A 27239-nucleotide genomic window follows, 5' to 3' on the forward strand; every position below is an offset into this window, starting at 1 on the left:
TGAGAATTTTTTTATATTTATTTATTATGTATACAATATTCTGTCTGTGTGTATGTCTGCAGGCCAGAAGAGGGCACCAGACCTCATTCCAGATGGTTGTGAGCCACCATGTGGTTGCCGGGAATTGAACTCAGGACCTTTGGAAGAGCAAGCAATGCTCTTAACCATTGAACCATCTCTCCAGCCCCTACTCTTCAGCTTTTAAAACCGTCTTAACTTTGTGTTCCTAGGACCAAGCACAAAGCTGCTGGCCTCTGTGCCTACCTCTGAAATTCCAGCCTACATTAATTTCACTCCCTACTATTTCAGTCCCAAACCTTAGTTGTTTTGTGATCAGGATTTTAGTTATATTTTCCTTTTAAGCAAACATTAAGTATTCCTTGTTTCCTGCATTCTGGGTCTTCCCTCTCGGTTTGTTTTCCTTCCTGCCCGAGGCCGTCCTTTATCATCTCTTCTGAGTGGTAAGTTATTCAAGTTTCTTTCTGTCTGGAAACACCCTTGTTTCTTCAGAACTCCTCAAGATATTTTGCTGATGGTATGTGGTTCATAGTTTTCTCTAAGACATTTCATCAGAAATAGCAAGCTATCATCTATGGATGTATGCTAGTCAGAATCTCTGGTCTCCTCATTTAAGACTGGAGGGATGCTAAACAAGAGTAAACATTGAAAAAGCGATTCATTAGAATTTGGAACATCTCATTCAATAATGTGCCGTCTATGCTGGGCGACAGCTCAGCTCAGTCAGAAGCTGACTAACAAGCACAAGGACCCAAGCTTGCTCCTCTGGAACCCACACAAAATGGGCTAGTGTCAGGGCTAATGATGTCACAGATCTTGGAGTAGAACCTGCAATCACAACCTCACTAAACCAACATAACTCCTAACTACATTGTAAATATTTATCCTTATACCCACAGATAAGTATAGGTCTTACCCCTCATCAAAAGAAAATCATAAAAATGTCTCCTTGCAACAGATGGAGACCATTACAGGAAACCACAACCAACCCAAAAGCAGAGAACAAGTGATCACGTGACATGCAGCCCCAGCCGATCTACCACACAACTGCTGCATCCGAATCCCAGGGGTCACCGTGGAAGAAGAGGTGGAAAGGTTGTAAGAGCCATAGGAACTGGAAGTTGCCAGAGAAGCTACACCCAGGAAGTCTCATCAACATGGCTGCCTGAACAAGGTCTGAACAATGATGGCACCAGTGAGCACGTGGAATGGGGAAAGCTCATAGGACTACAGCCCTAGACAATGAACTACAGGTAACTTAGGAACGCTGAGAGTGGGAGAAACAGTGTTTCCCAGGGAACAGCACACCAACTGGTTATCCAACACCAAGTGGTTATCCCTGAAATCATATTCATACAAATATAAATATGTGACCTGGGAGGGTTGTATTTATGTAGTAAGAATATATTTCTATTTCTATAAATTATAAATTAGATTATTTATTTATACAATTATAATTTTATTTACATATTACTTATAAAGTTATTTACTTATATAATCATAAACTTTTATTTATAAATTAAAGAAATAGAATTCATGAGTTAGAAAGCAAGAAGGGGTGCATAGGAAGGGCTGGAGAGGGGAAGTAAAGGGAAACAGTGATATAATTAGATTTTAACTTCAAAAATTATATTAAATAAAAATTTTAACTTGGGTATCATGGAGCATACTGTCATCTTCTAAGGAAGCAGAGACTGGGGCTCACTGGCCAGCCAGTCTCTAGTTGACAAGTTCCAGGCTAAAAGGCGACCCTGTCTCATAAAAACAAGATGGAAGGTGCCTGAGGAGAACGCTGAAAGTTAGCCTCTGGCTTCTACACACACACACATCTGTACACACAAATGTACTCATTTGACCACACACCCACATGCACACGCACACACACACACACACACACACACACACACATCTATATAAGGTCTAGTAGCCCAGACTTGAAACTCTAACAACTCACAACACTAAAACGATCATGAGTTCAAGGCCTGACTGGAATATAAAGTGAGTTCTAGGTCAGTCTTAGCAACCTAGTGAGTGCTGCCTCAAAGTAAAAAATGGGGTTTTTTTTAATGCTTTATTTTGTGTTTTGTGTGTGCAAGTGTTTTGCCTGCCAGTATGGATGTGCACCGTTTGTACACCTGGTACTGGCAGAGTCCAGAAGAGTGTGCTACATGGAGTTACATGGCAATTCTGTAACTGTGGGTTACTGCCATGTGGGTGCTGGGAACTGAACTCTGGTTCCACTGCAAGAGCATCAGATGCTTTTAGCCGCTGAGCCATCATTTCAGCCCCAAAATACAGGATTTTAAGAAGGGGTTTTGGATGGACTTGAAGGGAAAACACTTGCCTGGTATGTGAAGACCGCTGGGTTCAATTCTGTGCTCAATAAGACTAAGAATAAAAGACTCCCCAGAAGCAATTTCTGTGAGGCCCCAAAATACAAGACTACACAGAGAGTAAGATAGTCTAGAGTTACCTTTTGTTGTTAAGATAATTGGTGGTCCAGCCATGTGATGTAATGAAAAACACACAGGCCCTTTACTCTGTTGCTGTGTGAACAGGACACAGAAAACAGCCCAGAGCAGCACCTCAGCCCAGGCAGAGCACTGGGCCCTCTTCAACCTGTGACTCAACACTTAATAAAAGATTCTATCATTTAATGGAACAGAAAGCTGAGTTGTTCGTGGACACTATCATATCTGCCTCTAGAGAAGCTTTGTACAAGTCATAGGGAGAAACCTCTAAAGGATGGAGAAGGAGAATATCGTTGATTTTATAAAATCACATAATGATTATTTTTAACTGGCAAATTAAAAAAAATCTTCAACTGGGACAGGATTCAGTTTGAGACCTGATTTCACTGTAACATTCTACCTGGTAGCAAGTACAGAAAGAGATCCTGTTCTCCGGTAATCACCAAATTTACCAGAAGATAAAGCATAGTACTGTTTAAATGTGCTCATGCTATTCACCGATGGCATAAGACTGTGGGTACCAAGTGTTTAAGTAGCCATTGTCTCTTGGCATCTGTGATAATTCTGCTGTTTGCCTAAATGCCACCATCTTGTAGGTAATTCCAGGATTTTATTTTATTATTTTTAGATCTTTTGAGAAGGGTTTTACTCTATAGCTAAGGATGACTTAGAACTCACTAAGTAGCCCTAGTTAAACTGGAACTCATGATAGGATTCCTGTCTTGGCCTCTTGAGTGTTGGGACTGCAGGTGTAAGGAACTGGACTGGGCTCTCTTGAGGTTTATATTATGCATTCTACCACAATGGAACCCATCAAAGGATTCTTTTCCAACCCTTCTTGGCTGTCAGTTCTTTCTTCTAAATTACTAATTCTCTCCTTATCCGTATCTAGATTATACTACATCTCATCTCTAGGCTTTTTCCCAATGATTCTATTTTCCCATCTTTAAAGTTTATACTTGATTATTTTCACTTTAACTGAATAAGTTACTTTTTTCCTTTTGCCATTTCTATAGGACAGAGATAGCAACAGAGTCTCTCAGTGCGTGCTCAGTCTGACCTTGTGACTTCAAAGTTATCCCTTTAATCTCTCACTATAACTGGGAATAGGATTCAAGGCAGCTTGATCTGTAAAACATACAGTGGTAGAAAGATGAGGGAGGTACCCAGACGCTATTGATCGTTAAAATCCCCATGGAGCTAGACAGATGGTTCCATGATTACGAGCTCTGGGAGCTCCTCCAGGAGACCTGGGTTCAACTCCCAGCACCCACATGGCAGACACAACCATCTCTAACTGTGGTCCAAGGGGATTTGTCATCCTCCTCTGCCATCACTGATCATCAGACACATGTGTGATGCACAGACATACATGCAGGAAAAACACATCCATGTAAAATAAAAATAAAGAAATCCAAACTAAAAAAAAAAGAAAAGAAAGAAAGAAAGAAAGAAAGAAAGAAAGAAAGAAAGAAAGAAAGAAAGAAAGAAAGAAAGAGAAAGGTCATAACCAGGAGAGGAACAATAGCAAAGCAGGAATCTGAAAGACTTCGGACACAATAGGAACCACAATGACCCCGTGCTCTCTAATCACAGGTAGAACTTGGCTTTGAAGCTCCAAACCCTTCAGAGAAAACTCTGCCCGAAAGGAAGGGTGTCTGATCTCGTGCATAACAGCTCTGAAGGAACAATGGGAAGCAAGTAAGGCAGCGAACACTAAGCAACTAGATGCACAATGGCCTGGCGAGCTCGGGATGCCTTGGAGACCACTAATTGGAAGGAGAGGATTGCAGGGTCCTTCTGCAGACCTGGGTCATCAGGCGGCAGCTCTCCTTTCTGTTTTCTGCTTTGGAATGGATTTGAGAGAAGGGACTTTTCAGCTGGCCAAGAATGTCAGATGGCTAAATGAGACTCTCTCAGCAGCCAACGAGCCTCAAAGAGAAACATGCATGGTCTGATGGAGACGTGACAGAGGCCATGGGATAGAAATTTAGCGGCCACAAAAGTAAAAGAGCAAAAGTAAACCCCACTGGAAAAGGTATATTAATGCCCTAGTCTAAGGCTGTCGCACTTTAGTGCTAACTTCCCCGGAACCTTTAAAACAGCTGCCATAAGGAGAATCCAGGCATATAGCAATCTAGGCAGCCCTCACTGTGGCTCAACAACCTCCATGTTAGCAAGCATGCAAAACATCCTATATAAACTATAAAAAGAGGACTGGGGATACAACTCAGTTGGTAGAGTACTTGCTTAGCCTGCACAAGGTTTAATCCCCAGCACCACGTAAAATCTAGCGTGGTGGTGCATAACTATAATTCCCCATACTTGGGAGGTGGAGTCAGGGTGATCAGGAGTTCAAAGTTATCCTCAGCCTTATAGAGAGTCAAGGGCCATCCCTGGATATAGCAGACCCTTTTCTCAAATAAATAAATAATCAAAAGAATACACTCTGAGAAATACTGAATTAGACTGTAGTACAAATTATGCCCAAATTAGAGTGGCTATTTCAACTCAGCATTTAAATAAAATAATTAATGACTAGTAGCGGTTTCTCATTTCAATACATAGATCAAATTTCCACCATTGGGGGAAAACAAATGGAAAATCAGGCTAAGTAGGATTCCATGCTCCCCACACATGAGAAGAGCGGCCTATATAAGCAACTTACTCCGAAGCGCTCAACCTTGGCCACATATTCCATCAACTGGGGCACTTTAAAAAATACCAATGTCTGGGCGCTACCCCAAACCAATTAAACTCAAACATCCAGAGAGGGAGCCCTGGTATCAGCAATTTTCAAAAGCTCACCAAGCAATTCTTATGTGCAGTCAAGGTCAAAACCCAACAGCTCTAATGAGAACTGAAGGGCTGGGTCTTGAGAAACCAAACTGGGGTCTCAAAGGCAAATATCACCGTCCACTCTCACGTGGCCCTCGGGCTGGACCTAAGAAGCTAGTAGGTATCTGATACAGAAGCAAGAATTTAACAGTTTAATAGGAAAGCTAGTTTTGGGGGGCCCATAAACACACTGCAGTTAGGCCCTCCTTCAGAAGCCAACCCAGAGGGACATTGCAGGAATGTTCCTTTCCCATCTCAGTCAGATACTGGCTAAAGCAGAAAATTAGCTTCGTCGCCATCATTGATTAGGCAGTATTTTTCAAAGCCTCCATTCATCAGGAAAGGGGTCCTACTCAACAGATTGACAGATTATTTTAGTGATTACCTAGTGGTTCTCATCGGGTTAGCAAAATGCTTTATAGACGCAGCGCAGCCAGGCATGAGCTGCAGCACTGACAAAAGCAGCCTTCCCATGCCTCTCCATGACTGGCACTTGACAGCCTCAGGACCAGGAAGACAAAAGGGGGAACCACAGCCGTTGCCTGTATGCTTCCTCTTATATTCCAATAGGACTTAACAATATTCAGATCTCATTTTTTTCTCTTTCCCCAAAGAAATAAGTACAATATGATGAACTTCATCTTCTCTGGGTCCTCTGTGGTTGGTGAGATAATTCCACAAGCTTTCTCTATAAACTCCATTTTTCAAATCAGCAATGGCGTCAGCCAACTGTGCCAGCCAAGCAATTTTTCAGATGGTCCCTTGGCAAAGGAGGTGGTTGGCAGCCAAAGGACCAAGCAAGGACACCTCATTCTTGTCCCGAAATCGCTAGCACCAAATCTCTTGCCAGCCTGGCTAAAGGGTCCATTCCTTATAGCTCTTAACAATTCCCCCAGCAGGTAGCAGCTGGAGACTGTGAGAAGCAAGAGAGGTCAGAGCCCAGGAGGCTGGAGGTGCAAGTTTTTATAGCTGGGAGACCTTGAGCCAGCCATTTAACCTCCCTGACCTTCTATTTTCCCGTCTGTAAAGTGGAAATAAAAATATCCATCCTGTCTCCCTGAACCGACTGCTGTGAGAACGGGGTGATGTGATAGATGGGGGCCTCTGTAAATTGTAAACTCCCAAGTTTTATCTTTGCAGCATATGATCCAAGCACCCCTGAACCCATCCTTCATGGCAAAGAGAGCTGTCAACATCAAACACGCACTTGAAGGGTCCCTCTAGGGACACAAATTCTCCTTCCTACTGTCTAAGTTACTGATGGCGATAGATGTTCCCAAGGCGCAGAAAATTCTGCTGGCCTTGGTCCCCTGAGAGCTGTCACAGAAACTATGACAAGGAAGCCTGGAAAAAGATAAAGGGATTCATGGGCTTCAGAGAAAGATGTTTTGTTCTACCAAAGATCTTTTCCATAGAGACCATTGGAGGAGTACAGCTTTCTGCTCACCCCAGATGCTTCACCGGAGGTCCTGCGGCAGGCCCAGATGGTTGGGATGATTTCTAGGAAGAAATCACAGATTCTGAGGAACCTAGCTCATGAGCCTAGCTGTTGGGATTTCAGTTAGTCATGTTGTACTTGGTCAGGCAAAACCAGCCAGAGAACAAGAATTTCGCTCATGTGGGAAGCAGAGCCTGGGGCTAGGGAGACGATCTGTTGGTAAAGAGCTTGCTGAGCAAGCACAGGGGCCTGAGTTCGGATCCCCAGAATCCACGTAAAAAGCCATGCATGGCAGCCTGTGCCTATAATCATGGTGCGGAGAAAGCCTAAAGGTTTGCTGCTCAGCCTATCCAGCCAACCAGCAAATCCCAGACTCAGTAATAGACCCTGTCTCAAAAAACAAGAGCTACTGCGGGAGACACAAAATTGCTCTCTGACCCCTCCTTACCTTAAGAAAGAAGGAAGGAGGGGGGAGAGAAGGAGAGGGAAGGAAGGGAGAGTGAGATCTTTAACAGAGTGTGTTCACAAGAAATGAGATGGAAGTGGGGCCAGAGAATTTACCCCAGCTAAAGAATGGCTGACTTAGAGTCAAGCAGGATGACGCTGTGCCCCTAGGAATGAGTGTCACATTAAACATAAAAGATTCGATGCGGGAAAACCCAGCCAGTGCAAATGCACCTTTTAAACATTAATAGAACTAGAGGCACAGAGGCTCTCCAGGCCTCCCACCTGCTCTTTCAAGAAGCTTGATGTGCAGCGGCATCTAGTGGCGTCACCTATGAAAGGCCGCTGAGTATTTTCTAGGAGAGTGGAATTAACCAAACTTTGTCTACCAGGCGGGAGTGCAGCCTTTTGAGATTCTCACTTTCACTGGCCCATTCCCGGGGGCTAGAACCTTGAAAAAATCCCATTCAGTGGTAAAGCGTGGTGCTGGAAATAAGAAAAGAACCAAGCATCACTGGGCTTGCTGTATTTTTCTTTTTATTGAAATTATTGAAATTGGAGCTTACCCTAAGTTCCTTTCTTAAAGTAAGCTGCAAGAATGTGTCATTTATGGGCCAACAATCTAAGACATATATTGCCTAGATGAAGAAAGGAAAAGAAAGCTCTAAAGAATAACATAGTGCGAAGAACAAACAACAACCCCCCTTTGAAATACAGCTTTTAAGATGGATGCGTCTTATCTCAAACTAGCAGCATTTTCCCTTTTCCCAGCGAACTCACGAGTTTCTCTTTGGTATTGTGTCATCCCAAGCTGATCGGTGCAAACTGCATCTCACTGTTGCACGCACTGCCAGCAGTGAGGGATGGCTGTAGCCAGGTAACACCTTTCCTGGGTGTCTCAGAAAGCTCACAATGTTCCACAGACAATGGTTTTCCTTTCTAAGACATCCTCTCCAATCAAGAAACTAGTGAGGGTCCCTGCATGAGCCAGCAGTGTCCGGGATCAAGCAGACAAAGAAGAAAGTTCGCTGGAACCTGCCTGGGGTTCAGAAAAAGAGCAATCGGGCCATTTTCCAGTCTCATCCTTCATTGGACATGGTTTTCTAAAGAAACAGAATCAACGGAATGTAAATATATTATAAAAGGGGAGTTCTTAGGTTGGCTTTCAAGGAATCTAAAGAGAAACCCTTTTATCCTTCTCTAGGCTGCCCGACAATGGCTGCTTGCATGCCAGAGAGGCTGAGATGCCCCAAGCTGTTAGGTTGATGCCTCAGTTCAAAATGGGTTCCAAACGCCTATAAGGTCCCTGGAGAGCTTCGTGTATTCAGTCCACATTGGGAGAACAAAACGTCTAGCATTTGATGCCTGCAGAAGGTGGCGGCCACAGTGACAGGCAGACTCCAGAAGAGAGTTCATGGGAAGGCCCCGCCCACTCTCTGAGACTGGGTCTTCCCCATCAACTCTTTCTGAAGTCACCCTTCCTCACAGAAACACGAGGTCTCCTTCGTGGATTCTAAGACCCATCAGATAGGCAGTTAAGACCAACACATCACACATCATTGAAAAATCCTTCCTTCAACAAATAGTTCAAGACCAAGATTAGCACAGAAAAACAGAACACAATTCTTCTCCGCAGAGCGTTCCCTTGTCTTGGTATTTGGCACTTGTCAGATGAAATGGCTTTTGAGCCCAAGTTAGAAATATAATTTGAGCTTGAATAAGTCTTTGACTCCTGTATCGCCTTACCACAAAGAAACATCCTTCCTCACAGAGCACCATTTGGTGCCTCTAGCTAATCCAGGCTGATTTGAGTGCTCAGCAGCATCCCCTAGTGTTCAGGAACAATATCTGCACCAGGTTGAGCTCTGAGGTCCTGGCTACCACCCAGCTGAAAGGTCTATGGGATTGATTTGAGGAGGGGAAGAGGAGCTGGAGGCTGAAGAATCCTGTCATCCCATCGTCACTAATACACTTGACCTTGAGCCAATAACACTTTCAGACAGGCAGCTCCCTGCCCCATAAACCACCCGGGGAAGAGAGAGGTTATTCCCTTACGGGTCAGTGGGCATGTTCCCCCCATGCCCAGATACATAGTGCTAGAGCTGATAGGAGAGGCACCCTGGAGAACCAGTCAGGTGTAGGAAGCGTACATGAATTGATGCCGGCTCTCATGCACATTTGTGTGAATGCTTCCTTCACATGACCTTCCTCAGAATGACCTTCCCTTGACATCTACTTCAAACATCCCATCTGCCCTCCTCACCAGGTTAAGCCAGTCCTAACCTCTAGATCTGAAGTACTTGCCACTGTCCAAAATGACATCTAGACCAATCGTTCTCAACCTTCCTGATGCTGCGACCCTTTAATACAGTCCCTCATGGTATGGTGACCCCAAACATAAAATTATTTTCGTTGCTACTTCATTACTGTAATTTTGCTGCTGTTATGAATCATAATGTAAGTATCTCTGTTTTCCTGTGATCTTAGGTGTCCTCTATGAAAGGGTCACTTGACCCTAGAGGGGTCATGACACAGATTATGAACCGTTAATCTAGACAGTCCACAAGAATTTCACCTCTTGTACAAACTGAACTGGCAGTAAGGTGTGACCTTACTGGAGGAGGTGTGGCTTTGTTGGAGGAGGTGTGTCACTGTGGGGGCAGACTTTGAGGTTTCCTATGCTAAAGCTATACCCAGTGTGGGACACAATTCATTTCCTATTGCCTGAGGATCAAGACGTAGCTCCTTCTCCGCACGCTAATATGTCCTGCCAAGATGATAATGGACTAATCCTATGAAAATATAAGCCACTCCCAATTAAATGTTTTCCTCTATAGGAGTTGCCATGATCATGGTGTCTCTTCACAGCCATAGAAACCCTAACTCAGACAGTTCTCCAAGGGTTTCTCGAAGACCCAGGAGTAACTCCCACTTCCTTTTCTGGGCTCTGTTAGATGAAAGCCATTGGTCAATTTCCAACCTAAGGAGAAACCAAACACAGGAGAGCTGAAAACAGTCCATGGTGATAAGGCAGAAACCCCTGAATTCAGCTAGCACTGATGTCCACTCTTTATCTGGGCTTCCAGCCTTGTGAATCCAATAAAGCACTGACCAGATCCCTTAGCTTATGCTGTTACTCTTACTAATAATAAAAAGCATCACCTGAAACATATTCAAAATAAAAAATGTGTTCAGACATACATTTGAAAAGTAGCCATCACTCATGCCCTGCTTGAGTCTCTGAAAGTAAACCATCCTCCTGGTTACCACTCCCTTCGTTTTTGAAATACAGAACAGATTAAGGAAAATTGGAAGCACTGCCAGGGTCAGCTCAAGTTCATGATGCATCCACAGGCAGTGTGGTCACACTTTGACAAGCTTGTCTAAAAGCTAACACTCCAATGAATAAGACAGCCTGTCAGAACTAAGTTCAAGGTCAAATTTCTACCACTCTTCACTGCCCAACACTTTCTTCCCTGGCCTTAACCACTGGAGTTTATTGATATGACCATCACCTTCCTGATGGACTGTCAAAAGAAGAAGAAATCAAATCAAAGTTGAAAGTTAAGCGAACAACAGCAGCAAACTTAGGCCCCATGAGAGTGGCCATTGGGGCTGGCCAGAAACACAAGGGTTAGGTCAGTTTTCACTCAGGGAAATTCTTGGGGACTTTGGAGGATGGAGTGGTGCAGAAAGGATCTTAGTGTATAACCTAGGCTAGTCCTGAATTCCTGATCCTCATAAGTACTGGATTGCAGACAAGGGCCACCACTCCAAGCTTCTTGGGGACTTCTGGAGTAGAAAAAAATGACACAAGGAGGTAGTTATAGACATGACAGGAAAGCTGGAGGAACACAAGGTAAAGGTGTAATGAGGCCGAAGGAAGCTAAACTTGAGGATCAGAGACCTGGGGTCACCTGTGGACAGAAGCTGTGTGTTCAACTATGCTGCTAAAGGAGCTGCTCCTACCAAAAGCCAGAAGCCCTCCCATGGGCTAGACCTGTGAAAGCCACCATAACATACCTGATGGAGCTGCCAACAACCACAACTGGCCACTAGCTATAAACACAACAGCCCTTCACCTAATCCCAATCCATGGAATGCTGACAGACACAACAGTCAAGGTGGCTCTGACCTCTCTTTCCCATGTCACTAAGGCTAAGTGACATAGAAACAGTCAATTCATTTTCTCTTGCTATAATAAAATACCCAAGACTGGGTACCTTAAAGAGATTCATTTCATTTATTTGTTCTTAAACATCAAATAAAGGCTCAATGGAGTTACCAAATTAAATTTGAAAGATAAGAGAGCAAAATTGTAGTTGCAGAGGTCTAAAAACTTGGTGCTGGCTTCAAATCAGCTCTGGATATCATGATAGATGATGTCATCCCATGTATACATGAAAATAGACCATGTAGTAAGACTGTAGGAAATGAGAGATCCAGGGGTCATACCGTCCTTTTGTAACAGTTTTTATACAGAGAAACTAACCAGGGTTCCACGAGAACTGCATTAACCCAATCCAAAGGCAATAATCTCAGTATTTCTCTCTAGGTTCTGTCTATTGAGATTCCAATACTCTCAATATCATATCAGGGGCCAAGCTTCCACCAAAGGAACAAAATACATACAACCCACAGCAGTGGACAAGCCATGACAGTAAGAACTTAAAAGGTATCAAATTTTTAAGATCCTTTCATGTGTATGTGCAATATATAAAAGTAGAGATAGATAGATAGATAGATAGATAGATAGATAGATAGATAGATAGATAGATAGATAGATAGATAGAAGAGAGAGAGAGAGATGAGAGAGAGAGAGATGCAGATACAGATACACAGATACACATACAGATACAGATATATATCCAGGGAGAAGAATCCAAGGAAGTGTAAGAAAGCAAGAGATAGGCCATGTAGACAGCCCCTAGAGACTGTGAAGACACAGTCCAACACTTACTCTCTGGTGGTCATACATACACATGGGCTTCAAAGAACATTTCAAAGATTTTCCCACTTCTCTCCTTATATTGCCTACAAACTTACACATCTTCCTTTTATTTTCTTTTAACCTCCTATTTTCTTTGTATATTACCTCAACTCCCATTCTCTATCCTATGATACCTTCTACGTGTATCCCTCGGTGAAGCAAGAAGGACAGGTCTGAGTCATTTGAGTCTCCCTAGCAAGCAAGTTTTAAAAAGCTTCCATCTATCTACTAGTGACCATCTTCTGAGCAAAGTCAAGAGGTCTTACTAAGCTAAAAAGAGTTCTGTCTTTTCTCCTTGTTTTATCGAGACCACATTTCAGGGAGGAAGAGGGGGCATCTAGAATTTAGCAAGTGTGATTTGGAAAGATGTCAAGTGTATGCAGGGTAGCCACAGCCATGCACGTGTTTCCCCTCCTGCCACAATCACATTAATGTCATACCTGTAGTCAAGAGCCAGTTCTAAGCAAATGACACTTTTTCCATGATTCTCCTGTGAGAATGCTTAGGAACCCAAGGCAAAGCCCAAAACACACTGCTCAGCAATCCACTCCATGCCGAAGACTTAAGCCAAGTTATGGGAAGCTGCAAACATTCCTCTCACCACAGCGCTTTCCCACAGGCCACTCCTTCAGCCAGTAGCCTTTAAGATACCAGCCTATGATTTCTCAGAAAATTAGCAAACAACCTTCCTCAAGACCCAGCAATACCACTTTGGGGTATATACCAAAGGATGCTCAATTATACCAGAAGGACATGTGCTCAACTATGTTCATAGCAGCATTGTTTGTCATAGCCAGAACCTGGAAACAACCTAAGTGCCCCTCCACCAAAGAATGGATAAGGAAAATGTAGTACATTTACACAATGGATTACTATATAGCAGGAAAAAATAACAACAGCTTGAAATTTGCAGACAAATGGATGGAGCTAGAAAACATCATATTGAGTGAGGTAACCCAGACCCAGAAAGACAAATATCACTCATGAGTGTACTCACTTATGTACTCACTCATAAGTGACTTTTAGACATAAAGCAAAGAAAACCATTCACAAACCCAGAGAACCAAGACAACAATGAGGACCCTAAGAGAGACATATATGAATCTAATGTACATAAGAAGTAGAAAAAGACAAGATCTCCTGAGTAAATTGGGAGCATGGGGACCATGGGAGAGGGTTGAAGGGGAGGGGAGAGGCAGGGAGGGAAGCAGAGAAAAATGTATAGGTCAATATAAAAAAAGACACCAGCCCACTTGGGTGTGGACTCTTAGACTATAAATACCAATGTAAAGTGTACACTTGCTCTCCCTCCAAGCTGCTTGATTCAGTTCCTGTTTCATGTTCATGCAGAGGACTGTAATCTGTGAGTCTACCCCTAAATAAATAAACCTTTATTAGAGAGAGAGAAAAAAAAGAGTATAGACAGTTATATAAAAAATGATAGTCATAGATTAAAAGAGTAAAGATAATAAAATAAATATTAAACTTGTAGAAAATGTAATAGAGTAAAGAAAAATAAGCCACATAAAGATAGAAAATACATAGAGAGTCTGGATTATGCATATTATTGTGTTTTCTTTGCATTTTTTTGACTGAAAAGGAGCTTAGTACAGAGAGTCATTTTATTGTATGAACTACTAAGCTAAACCAACATATATATTTAAAATATATCTTGATTTCAAAATTTGGGTCTAAGAATTATGTTGCTTTGGAAAAGAGGTTCTTTCTGCCTTTGTTTCCACAGAGGGTGAGAACCTGTAGATTTCTTCCAGACTAATGAGGTTCAATGGGACAAGACCCCCTGAAAAGTTTTCATAAACCCCTAAAATTATTTTATTCAACAAAAAGCAGGAAGCAGTTTGGAGAAAACTACATCCAAATTCCCAAATATTGTTTATAAATCTTTGTTTACATTTAAAGGAGGATATGCAATAGAAATGAATACTTTGCATTGGTATAGATCTTGGTTTATTGATACAAATTTAAGATCAATTTTGTTATATATATTTCTGCTCTTGATTAAGGTATTGTGCTTCTGTGGCTCATTTAAAAATGTAATGTATAATTAAGAAATAAAGGTTAATAGATAATCATCTATAATAGTCAAGCTTGCAGTCATGTTAGTTAGGTTTTCTAGATATAAAGAAATATATTTCAGATGGATAGTTATTCTTCAAACCTTTCAAAGACTACAGGATATGACATTTAAAATGTTTAAAAACTTACGACTTTTCATGACAATGAGACACATCTGTTTCCTGGCAGCACCAATTACTTCAAGAGGATAATGGACATCAAAGAGGCTCCTAATGGAGTTGGTTAGCCATTTGGCCAAGAAACTGCTCTTGTCTGGACTGTTTGATGATATGCTGTATGAAATGGACATGCAGGACCCACAGGGGGGAAAAAATGACTGCTGAACTTGTCTACAGGTTAGATAGTCTGTCGAGGTTCCTGCTTCATGAAAGAGTCTGCCAGACATTCTACAGCAGAAAAAAGCAACTGATGGACTTTGTCATTATGAGGTAGAACAGATCTTTAAATTTCCTGCTTCATGGAAAAGTTTGCCAGATACTATGGGCCTGTAGGCTGAAGATGGATGCTCCAACGATACAGAACTTTGGGTGACTGTCCAGGAAGGGAGATGTCTCTGTCAATTCTAGGGTTTTGGAAGTTGCTTACAATGTACTTCCTGTTTACTTAGGTAATATATCCTTCTTGGGTTTTTGATAGAGTTGAAGAATAGATAGTTGTTATTATGGTTTTCCTTAGTTATGATAAAAGATAAAGTAGACATAAATATTGTAACTGTAATTCTTGCTTGATAACTATTTTGTTTCATGTAATTTTACTATGTTAAAGTTAAAAACTTCCATTTTATTTGAGCAGAAAAGGAGAAATGGTGTGGGAAGTCCTTCTGTATATGTGTTGCTTTTACTGGTTAATAAATACAGCTGTTTAAGCCAGTGGCTTAGAAGAATAGAGCTAGGAAGAAAAACTAAGATGAATGCTGGGAGAAAGACAGCATAGTCAATGGGACGCCGTGTAGCCCCTACAGGCGACAGATGCACCAGAACCTTACCAGTAAACCATGAGCCTTGTGGTAAAATATAAAATAATAGAAATGGTGTAATTTAAGATATGAGTTAGCCAGAAATATGCTTAAGCTATTGACCAAACAGTATTGCAATTAATATAGTTTTGTAGGGTTATTTCAGGTCTGAGAGTTCGGGGAAAAAAAAATGAACAGCCTCCGACAACATATCTACCCTGGTTACTCACCTCTAAGCACTTATAGAAAATAAACCCCTCCTAGCCTAGTGCCTTAGCTTGCTTTCTAATGCTGTAATAGACACTAATACCAAAAGCAACATGGGAAGGAAAGGGTTTATTTCAGCATAAAGTTCAGTCAATCTGGATGGGAAATCAAGGCAGGAACCCAAGGTGGTAACTAAAACAGAGACCATGGAAGAACACTGTTTGCTGGCTCATTCCTTATGGCTCATTCAACTTTCTTTTTTGTATGTCTTAGGACAACCTTCCCAGGAGTGGTTCCAGCCACAATGGACTTGGCCCTCCCACATCAATCATTGATCAAAAAATACCCCACATTTTCAGCTAAGATCAATCTGATGAGGTATTTCTTCAGTTGTGGTTCTCTATCCCCAGATGACTCTAGCTTGTATAAATTAACAACAACAACAAATAAATAAATAAATAAATAAATAAATAAATAAATAAATAAATACTAACCAGAACACCTACTCTCTCTCAGCATCCAGGTCCAGATCCTCCCATTAGAATGGAAGTGAACTTTTTCCAAAACATCCATAAAGGAACACAGTTCTTTAACCTTCCATTTAACCTTGAGGGACCAAGAGGAGAGGACTTAGTCATGCCATACCCAAGCTTCTAAATCACAGGGCAAAAATAGCAAACAGGTAGATCTTAAGCCATGAAACCTGTGGAAATGCCATGCTGCATAAAGGAACCTCATACAAGCATCAACTTTGGAAGGTCTTGTTGAAAAGAATATCTTAGAGGGCTGGAGAGATGGTTCAGACATTAAAGGCTAGACTCACAACCAAAAATATAAAAGCACAGCAGAAAGCATTCAGCAGAGTTACTGGTTCACAGTAAATGTGCTTGTCGTTGTCATTGGGTCAATAACAGACACAGAAAGCAAAGACAAACCTTCACCATTTTCAGTTCTTACCCTGGAGAAATTTACCTAGCCTTTAGTCTTAGCTTTTCCACTGGTAACATTAAATGGTCAGGTTCAATAACAACACTGCTCCAAGCTTTAATGACGCCAACCTCCAACAAGGTACTGCAATTATTCCCCCTCTGTGGAAATGGTACCAGTTTAGAGGGGCCAAGGAGCCAAATAATATCGTCTGTAAAGTGGCAGACTGAGACCTCAGGTTCATCGTTCTGACTCCCAGGCTCATGCTCCTTCCAACCACACCAGTTCCCTCAAAGAACCCTTGTGATTTGGCAAGTGTGAAATTCAGGGTAGCTGTCTGTTGATCCCAGTTGCTGGATTTATCAAAATAACCACCTGTGTTCTGTTCCTGGGTTGACATCTGCCTGACCATGGTCACTGTCTTATTCATGCCACATCCCCCTGGCTTAGCTGATTTTTTCAGCTTCATTGCAGGTGTCTTCAGCACACACCAAGCAGACCCAAGCATGAAGAAAGCAGAAATGGGGGCTGGAGTGGAGCCATGACAGGAGACACAACTTGGGCCATTGACTGAGACCGGTCCCGTTGACTGGGACAGAGACTCCCAGAACACCATACTCACTGGTTCTCAGAGGCCAAACTAACAAAACAGTGGCCATGAAGATCTGTTTCTGTGAAAAACAGAAACCCTATGAGGATAATTTCCAGTTGATTGTCATTGCCCATCCTTTCCCATGTGTAAAAAGGATATAAGGGTGGACAGAAGCAGGATAGACAGTCAAAGTCAATTATGGTTAATAATTTGTCTTCCTAGTTCATTTAGAAATGCCATTGTTCTTTAAAGTGCTTTAAATTTATCATTTAATTCAAAATTAATCTGTATAATGAAGTTCTTCAAGCAGGAACAGCTCAATTTTATTATCACCCAGGTAACAATAGTTACCTACCTGCTCACCAACACCTCCTCCTCACACTGGGCCTGAAACCAGAGGATGAAATAGCCTCCCTCTAGCCATTGTCAGCTTCCTGTACCCAAGTTAGAATCTCTCATGACCTTGGAGCTGCTTGAATCAAGAAAACATCAGAACAGCGCTCTTGTTCAAAATGCCTCTAATTAAATTTCAAATCACCATCTACACACTTATGATGGTAGCTCAGTCACAGTGTTGCCCAGATACTTAACTGATCAACATCATTCTGGGTGCATAGATGTGGGTTTGGAGGACTTAATATTCCAATCAGTAGACCAAGCCTACAAGATTGTCCTTCCTAATGTAGGTGAGCCTCACCCATCAGCTGGGCAAGAAGAGACTCAGCAGAAGATGCCTCTGAACTTAAACATCAACACCAGCTCTTTCCCATCTCCTACCCTTAGCCCATGCCCCAGACACAGCCTTGCCAACCTACAGGATCAAGGGAGCAGCCAGTTCCTTAAACAAAGCCTCTCCCTTTCCCTATGTCTAGCTCCACTCCACATACAATGCATCCGATTTCTCTGAAGAACCCTGACAATTACAACACACAAGGTTAGTCTCTTTTCTATTGCTGTAAAGAGACACCATGTCCAAAGCAACTTATAAAAGAAAACAATAAATTGGAGGCTTGCTTACAATTTCAGAGGGTGAATCTATGATCATCATGGTGGGGAGCACAGCAACAGGTAGGCAGACATGGCCCTAGCGTGGTAATTGAGAGCTTACATCTTATCTCTAAGTTAGAGGCAGAGAGAGAACAAGACCGGGCCTGGCATAGGCTTTTGAAACCTCAAAGTCCACTCCCAGAGACATACCTCCTCCAGCAAAGCCTCCTAATCCTTCCCAAAACCATTCCACTAACTGGGATTCAAACACAGGTGCCTGTGGGGGCCATTCTCATTGAAATCACCACAGTGCTTAACCATAAGATGTCCCTGTTCTCTGTTGGGAAATAATCTTTTTGTATACTGTGAAATGTGTCACTCTGATTGGGTTAATAAAAAACTGAAAATCCAATAGCTAGGCAGGACCTCCAGACAGAGAGGATGCTGGAAAGAAGAAGGTGGAGTTGTCAGGAGACTGAGCAAGCAGTATGGGCAGTAGTATGGAGATGAGGTAATAAAGCCACAAGACAGAAAGTAAATTAATAGAAACAAGTTAATTTAAGTTATAAGCGCTAGTTAGAAGCAAGCCAAAACTAAGGCTGAGCTTTCATTATTAATTTAAGTCTCCATGTCATTTTCTTATGAGCTGGTAACCCAAAGGAAAGTCTACAGGTTTCCTTAGGGATGACAAAAGGTACCAGAGCAGAGACTGTCAGAGAAGAAGGAAAGAGCTTCCAGTGACTAAGGACCAAGACTTGGGTTGCAAATAAAAGGACAAAAATGGGTTAACTAGGAAGACAGAGACATGAAAATAAGAAGAGAAACATTTAAAATGGCCCAGAGGCTGACGGCACCCCTGCCTTCCTCTTACCTCTTCATTAGATGTGTACGCCCCTAACTCTCCCATGGCTGTCCACCCAGGCCAGTGTCCTACAACTTCTGCTGGACTGACTACAGAGGAACTGAAGGCACTGGAGAGAAGTCTGCAGAGCTTGTATGGTATCCACAGTAGATGCTGCCATTCTGCAGGTCGACCAGTAGTACTTCACCATGCTAGCCGCCTGGTTCTCCCTGTGCTGGCTCTGTCAGTCAAGCCCACTGCAGAGACTTCCTCTACCATGATCATGGCTGCCTATTCCACAAGCATCAAATGCCAAGTCTGAAGTCACCACCACAAACAAGGAGATAAACCACCAGTCTCTGAAACTAAAAGGCCTTGAGCTCCTGTCATTGGGCACTGTCAAGGAGCTGCCTGGGAGTAGACCTGACGCTTCATAATTCCTTCATAATTTCAGGTGCTGCCTGAAAAAGCTGGAATCCTTTGTTGTCTACTGACACTGCTCTGCTCCCATTCCCTTTAATAACCTTTGCTGGAACATGTGCTGGTACCAGCTCCCAGCTCCCTCCTTGTCTACATCAGGAACAGTCATTGGTTGTGAGAAATCAGGAGCATCAGAGACGCTGAGTGGGTAGCAGCTGGGTCCCTGGGTGACTGTACATTCCCAGAATCCATGGCAGCTATGTGGATGTCAGTCCATTCTATCCTTCCTCTCCACCTCTTTACTGTTGACAGTGGTTCTACAGGGCCTTCAAAGTAGAGCCAAGCCTCTGAGAAAGTCCCTGTTCAAGTTATGATCTATTGCTGTGACAAAACCCTCTGAGCAGAAGCCAGTGGAACTTTAAACACAAAGTGGGGGCTGAGAGGGGTACATGGAGGCTCCCTTACTTTCTGCACACTTTTATATACCTATGAATGATCTAAATGTAATGGTCTGATCTGTCCCTTTAAGAGACAAGCCACACCACTCCCTCCCCACCCCCACCCCCATCCACCACCAAGGCAAGCAGATCTGCTTTTAGTCTGAGCCTTTCCTTTCCATCTAGCTCCCGAAGAGACAGCTTCTGCCTCGCTCCCTTCTCCCCACTTCTCCCCTTCCCCCTCCTCCTCTACTCTCTCTCTCTCTAATTCTCTTTCTCTCTCTGCCTCTCTCTGTTCATCCCCCTTCTCCCTTTCTCACCCTTTCCCTTCCATAACCAACTAAATAAATATCCAACCTCATTCTGCATGATGTGCCTATCTGTCTCTGTCTCTCACCCACCCACCATGTGGCTCCCTGCCTGGGACTCATTGCCCCTTATGGCCTGCAGGACACTCAGGGACCCTCTGCCTGAGACCTTGCTGCCTTCATGGCATGCTGTGGCCTTGTGCCAGCTGTCACCGCTCAGGGACCTGCAGCATTTCTGCTGCTGTATCCCTCGGGGAACAGTGTCATTTTATCTTTACCATTACATTAAGAATAGTCTATTGATAAATGATCTTTTTTTAAAGATTTATTTATTTATTATGAATACAACATTCTGCCTCGATGTATGCCCGCATGCCAGAAGAGGGTGCCAGATCTCAGTACAGAAGGTTGTGAGCCACCACATGGTTGCTGGGAATTGAGCTCAGGACCTCTGGAAGAGCAGCCAGGGCTCTTAACCTCTGAGCCATCTCTCCAGCCCTTGATAAATGTTCTTAAAGGCCTGTAAGATGGGCCCTATATAATCATACAGGGGTTCATAGAAGTAGAAGGAAAGAAGGGAAAGAGGGCAGGAAGAGAAGGCGGGAGGGAGGAGGAAGGAGGGAGAGAGAGGGAGGGAGGAAGGGAGGGAGGGAGGGGGAGGGAAGGAAAGGGAAAGAAACAAAAGTTAACTGATCAGTGAACACCCCAAGAGCTATCACAGGGGTGTGTTCTCAGCCTCTTCCTGTTCCATCCCCGCTGGAGGCAAGTCTCTATCCATCAATCATACCCAGCCCTGTCATGCATGTCTGACATTTGCCCATTGTAGAGGCCCAAAAATATGTGCCTATTTCCACATTGACCAAAGGACAGAGAGTTCTAACTTACCTCCATTCCTTCAAGGTTATTGTGTCAATAACAAAAATAACAAAAGTCCCACCTAGATTTCAAGCAGAGAGTTCCGCTCTTTCAAGGTTATTGTCAACAAGTGTGACTAATAGCCAGACCTTGTACTCCAGGAATAGACAAGTAGCAATGTTTCTACCTCAAACAAAAGTCTACGAATCCGCCGGGCGGTGGTGGCGCACGCCTTTAATCCCAGCACTCGGGAGGCAGAGGCAGGCGGATCTCTGTGAGTTCGAGACCAGCCTGGTCTACAAGAGCTAGTTCCAGGACAGGCTCCAAAACCACAGAGAAACCCTGTCTCGAAAAAAACAAAAAAAAAAAAAAAAGTCCAAGAATCCAACTAAGTTCCAGTTCCTTTAAGGAGATAGCATTGGATTCCACCCAAGGAGTGGTTTGCCTACATAATATTTTGATCTAGGGTATGAGCACAACTGGTTTTGTTCTAGCAACAGAATGTTTAACTATGAGTGCAGCCCGCAACCTTCAACTGGTCTGTTCATTTCCTTGTATCATGTTAATGCAGTCTTTTGTCTTACTCCTACCTTTTGGGGTCAGGGGTATTTTAAGCCATTGGAAAGTAAATGCAGGTGATTTTAGTATTCACTGGAAATTCCCTCCTGATACTATTCTATGGGGGTTTTTGACATTATTTTTGCATCTTCATATTATTTACTAATATTTCTAAATCCCAACACCCCTACCCTGGAAAGTGGTATTTTTGTCAGGCTGGCCCCCAACAGCCCACATTTAATAGTCTGTTCACCATTCTTGTATTTGTCTCTCTACCCCTCCTTCTCCATCCATGAAATCAGCAGGGGGGCAGTAAAGGACTGAAAATTACTTGAATTGATCCAAAGGTCTAACCTGCTTAATCTCAGACTCACAAAGCTTCCCTTGCAGCCATGTTCATACTGCTGAGGCCTCAGTCTTGGGGCCCCACTGAGTGTCAGAACATCAGGCCTCCTGGGTGACCTTCTCACTGCCCCTTCTCCCAAGGGGCTCTGAAACAGAATGCCGGAATGCACAGTCCAGCTTTACTGGGGTCTAGCAAAAGTATACCAAACTATTCACAAACTACACAATGGAATTTAGAAATATTAGTTTGGAATTCACACGCCACTATGAAGCTATCAACATAACCAAGATAACCAACACTATCTCCCTTTCATCCCTTCCATAGGCAAGGCACTACTCCTCTGCTGTTTCCACTGTGGATTGCTTTCCATTGCCCAGTGTCCACAGACATGGTGTCTTAGTTAGGGTTTCTATTGTTGTGAAGAGACACCATGAGCACAGCAGCTCTTATAAGGAAAACTTAATTGGGGTAGCTAACTTACAGTTTCAGAGGTCCAATCCATTGCCATCATGGTGTGGAGCATGGAGGCGTGCAGGCAGGCATAGTGCTGGCTCCATCTTGATCAGAAGGCAACAGGAAGTAGACTGTAACACTGGGTGGTATTTTGAGCATGGGAAATTTCAAAGCCTGCCCCCAAGACGTACTTCCTTCAATAAGGTCACACCTACTCCAACAAAGCCACACCTCCTAGTAGTACCACTTCCTATGAGTGTATGAGGGCCAATTACATTCAAAAACCGCACATGGTGTCTTGCAGTTTCTTTCACAAATATACAGTCTTCCCATGTTTGGCTCTCTTGACATCTTGACGTGCGCCTCTTGCTGGACTGTGTTCTCAGTCTGAAGGTATCACCAGAGAAACTGATAGAAAAGTTCTGTTCAGATTTGGTTGTAAGTGTATGTTCCATTTCTTCGGTTAAACACGGGAGTGGAAGGGCTCAGTAACATGGTTAAGTGGATAGTTAACATAAGAATCTGCTAAACTATTTTCCCAAGTGATTGTACATTTTACATTTCCACCATCAATGTATTAGTGCCAGGCACCTCACACTCTTCCCAGTGTTTGGTATGGTTAGTATTTTGTTGTCTGGCAATCATTCTGAGGAACGAGGTGTAGCATAACATGTTGTGGTTGTATTGCTCCGACATTTCCTTCTTGAGTAACAATACTAAATGCATCTTCATTGGTTTGCTGTATCTTTTTAATCTACGTTTATTCATCTGTGTGCCTGTGGCCTTTCTGTATGATCAGATGCAGGAAGATCTGCTGTACTTTTGAGAGGAAGGCTCACCCCATGCTGGGGAATGTGCATAGGGGAGAAAGTGTGTGTCCCTGCTGTGTGGCACTCAGAGGGTCTAACTCAAGTCCATCTTCATCACGGCCATTGACTGCTTCCTCCCTAAACCCAATGATGAACAGAAAGAGGTTATTCTCCTGCCACAACTCTACAGGTCCAGGACTGGATCGGGAACTTTTGGGTGTGGCTAAAGTCTGCAGACATCTGGAGCAGTGTTCTCGGTTGTCGTGTTCATGCTAGCCGATTGGAGAGCTTACAAGCATCTGAGAGAGAACCGAGACCGTCTTTCTACCCAGCTACCAGGTGACAGGATGCAGCGGTCTCGGGACACCAGACTGGGAAGGAGGGTCCACTGCAAAGGCTTTCAAGGTAAGCACCACTTAGCAGCCACCCCCGGAACTTTCCAGAAACATTAACTGCTGGGTCTGGCACAGATAACACTCAGGAGGAGCTACAGTGGTGAGCTCAGTGATCCACAGGTCCCCAAACCCCTCCTGTGATTCTGGGGTGTGCGACAGCACAGAGTGTCCTCCGGCAGATGAAGCACGCTGCAGGCTGTCCTCCCGAGATGAGTGTCTGAGCATGCTCAGTGTGCGGACGGACACACATTGATCTGTTGTTTCTAAGTCCTCACTCACAACTACATTCCAGAAAAAAATCTGTGCAACCCCTGACTTTGTAGACACTGCTTGCTGGCAGCCACGGTCACCCCCACAGAATTCTTTGACATCACTATCAATGGCCCTCGGGCGGCATCTCCTTTGCAGACGAAGTTCCAAAGGCAACAAAGGCTTTCATGCTCTGAACGCTGGAGAGAAAGGATAAGGAGTCCTCCTTTCACAGGATTATCTGAGGGTTCGTGTGCCAGGCTGCGAACTTCACATGCCATAATGACACTGCCGGCAAAGACCATCTACAGAGAGAACTTTGAGGATGAGCACTTCATCGTGAAGCATCCAGCATCCGGGTCTTGGCGTCGTATCCGTGGCAACTGCTAGACCAAACACAAGCAATTCCCATCTCTGCCTCTGCAGGGCAAGGATCAAGTAATGGCTGCGCGGGAAGCACGTGACCTTTGGGAAGGTGAACGAAGGCGTGAGCATCGTGGAAGCCACAGAGTATTCTGCACCCAGGAAAGGCAAGAACAGCAAGATCACCATTGCCAACTGAGGACAACTAATGCTTCCTGCTTCCAAGCATCTTACTCCCAAGACCATTTCTCCGGCAACTCAAAAGAGCGCCCCTACCCCTTCTGCTCACAATTCTCCCGAACCTCTGCTCTCCCTGAAGTTCTTTGGGTTCCCTTCCAAGTCTAGCTGGGTTGCATTCAAATTATTATGAATAAAAACTAAATAAGAAAAAAATCTGTACAACTGAGAGGTGTCTGATGTTTTTCTGTTGGCTTAGCACATGAATCTGCTAATATTTTAATTAACATTTGCGGTCCCACAGCTGGTCACTCAGGCTGTGGTCATGAGGGCCTTCCATTCCCGTGGCCCCGGGCTCTGTTGCAGCTGCAATGTGTAGGTTTAAACTAAGTCTTTATTGTTCTACTTACTAACAAAAACTTGGAAGTCAGATGTGGGGGGTGAAAACCTGCTAGATCAGAGAAAATGAGAAGCTGATCTTGCCTTTGTCGGGAGACCCAGCAAGACCAAGAGATGTATTTATGTATCTCTTCACTCCTCCCGAAACCAAATGAAGTGCCAAACTCAAGTCCTAGCCCTTTCCTTCCTGGGTGTCTTCTCTATCCAAATTGCTGGCTTCTCTATGGCTAATTCCGGTCAACTAGTCGCTAGCTCTGCCCCCTAATTTAAGAAAAACTTTAACAGTCCCGAGTATCACAGTACAATCAAATTTCCTGCAACAAGTGTCAAAGCAAAAAAAAAGAAAGAAAAGAAAAAAAACGGGCAGTGGTGGTGCACGCCTTTAATCCCAGCACTCGGGAGGCAGAGGCAGGCGGATCTCTGTGAGTTCGAGGCCAGCCTGGTCTACAAGAGCTAGTTCCAGGACAGGAACCAAAATGCTACGGAGAAACCCTGTCTCAAAAATCAAAAAAAAAGAAAGAAAGACAAAAAGAAAAAAAAAAAAGACAAGGACTGGCAAGTTGGCTCAGTAAGTAAAGATGCCTGCTGCTGAGTGTGGAAATCCGTGTTTGATCCCCAGGCCCCACATGGTAGCAAGAGATAACCAACTCCTACAAGTTCCTCTGAACGTACAACACACACACACACACACACACACACACTTAATAAATGTTAGGAAAATGAAGAGATGTAAGAAAGGAGTCTGAAAGCCAAGGCTGAAGCTTAGGGCAGAGCTCTTAGCACGTGTGAGGCCTTAGGTTCAATCCCCGGTACAGCTGGAAAGAAGGAAAACTGGAAACACGTCTCCACTCCGCTTCTCCCAGCCCTGCGGTCACATCACCTCCTGTTTTCTACCCTGCTTCCCCTATGATAAAACAGAGTGGTTCCTGAGAGACCCTACCCTGCCTGCCCCCTTGCTTCCAGGCCTCTGCAGGAGCAGGCTCCTCCACCCTCTGCCTGAGATCCTAGACTATGATAAGTATTTATCTATCTCGTCAACTACCGGGGGAAGCCACGCAGAAGGGAGCAAGGCCTGATCTGGCCCAGCCCAGTGTTCCGCATAGAGTTCATCACCCTCCACATATGTGTTCAGAGAATGAATGTGGACTAGGCAGGAGGCTAATTCACTACGGAAAAGGAAGGAAAAGGCCACAGAGCTCCGGCTGTTCTGCCCAGCCCTTCCTGCTCCAGCAGAGAACACCTAGAAAAGACAGCTTTGTCCCTCTCGTCCCCTTCCACTCTCACTGCCCCCTTAGGGGCCAGAAGACTTGTACCTGACCTCTTACACCTCCAGTGGGGCTATGAAGCCCTCGCCCTCATCCAGGCTTGACACTCTGAGACAACACCATAGCTCCCGAGGCTGGAAACACCCTGATAATTCTGCGCTGCGTCACACCTGAGCCATCAGCCGCCCACACTCGTCCACAGCTGCCTTTACCCCCCCCCCAGGTTCCTTCCAGCCCCCAATGTAGACATTGCTCTGCGCAAGCCCCAGCAGTAACTGTCTCGCCTGCTTCTAGACAGATGATGTGATTCTTATATGTTCCACTCATTCACTAAGCAAGCACTTACAAGTTAACACCTATAGAATTCCCGGAACTGTGGGAATATAAACCAAACGAGATAACTGGGTCGGGGGAGGGGAGGAGGGAGGCTTGGAGGTCACGTCAGTATTCAAACACACCACAGAAAGGCTTTTCTGTGTGCTAACTTCTGCAGTATTCACCGTCACCTAATCCAGATGTCCATCCAGGCGTTAAATGGAGTTGGAGGTCTTTTAACCTCAAACCATCTGCCACATCATTCATTATACCTACAAACCAAACCACAGAGCGGGGCTTAATAAATATTTGTCATGGGCGATGAAGACTTCACCAGGATAGTTACACAGCTTTTGTCCTCTCCGGAGATGGCGGGCACCGCGGTGCCTTCCTCTGCCGGCCTCTGAGCCTACAGGACTCCTGGACTCTGACTTAATGAGGAAATGGAAGGCAGGACTCACGCGGCAGCCTGAGCTTGTTAGCAATTATTGCTTTCTGCTCTTTGTATTAGAAAATCGTGTGCTTGGAATGAAGGCCTGAGCACCTGCAGAATAAAGGCCAGGTGTGGCCAGTGGCTGACCACCCCCCCCTTGGTGGGCAGCAGACATTTAGGCCAATGGTAAGGGTTTGGTGGCAAGACATTCTGAGCAGCTAGCAAAAATATTAGAAATCTTAGTTTATCTATTTGTATAAATGATTTTTTATGTTAAAAAAAAACCAGGAAGCTTAACCTGGAACAATGGTTCTCCACCTTCCTAATGCCGTGACCCTTTAATGCAGCCCCTCATACTGTGATGACTCCAATCATAAAATTGTTTTGGTTGCTGCCCCATAACCATAAATGTTATTTTGCTACTATTTTGGATCACAATGTAAATATCTGATAGGCAGGATTACTGATATGTGACCCCTGTGGAAGGGTAGTGTTGTTCTTCTTAAAAAACAGGGTTGTTCTTCTTAAAACACGGGGCACAGGATAGACACACACGGGGGAACAAACACAGACACGACACGGCGGCTCCCACGTGGGTCCACTTTAATGGGGGAGGGGAACACAAAAGGGCGGGGAGGCGTGCAGGACACAC

The sequence above is a fragment of the Microtus ochrogaster genome, unplaced genomic scaffold, assembly GCF_000317375.1.
Source record: "Microtus ochrogaster isolate Prairie Vole_2 unplaced genomic scaffold, MicOch1.0 UNK11, whole genome shotgun sequence".
NCBI classification, from domain to species: domain Eukaryota; kingdom Metazoa; phylum Chordata; class Mammalia; order Rodentia; family Cricetidae; genus Microtus; species Microtus ochrogaster.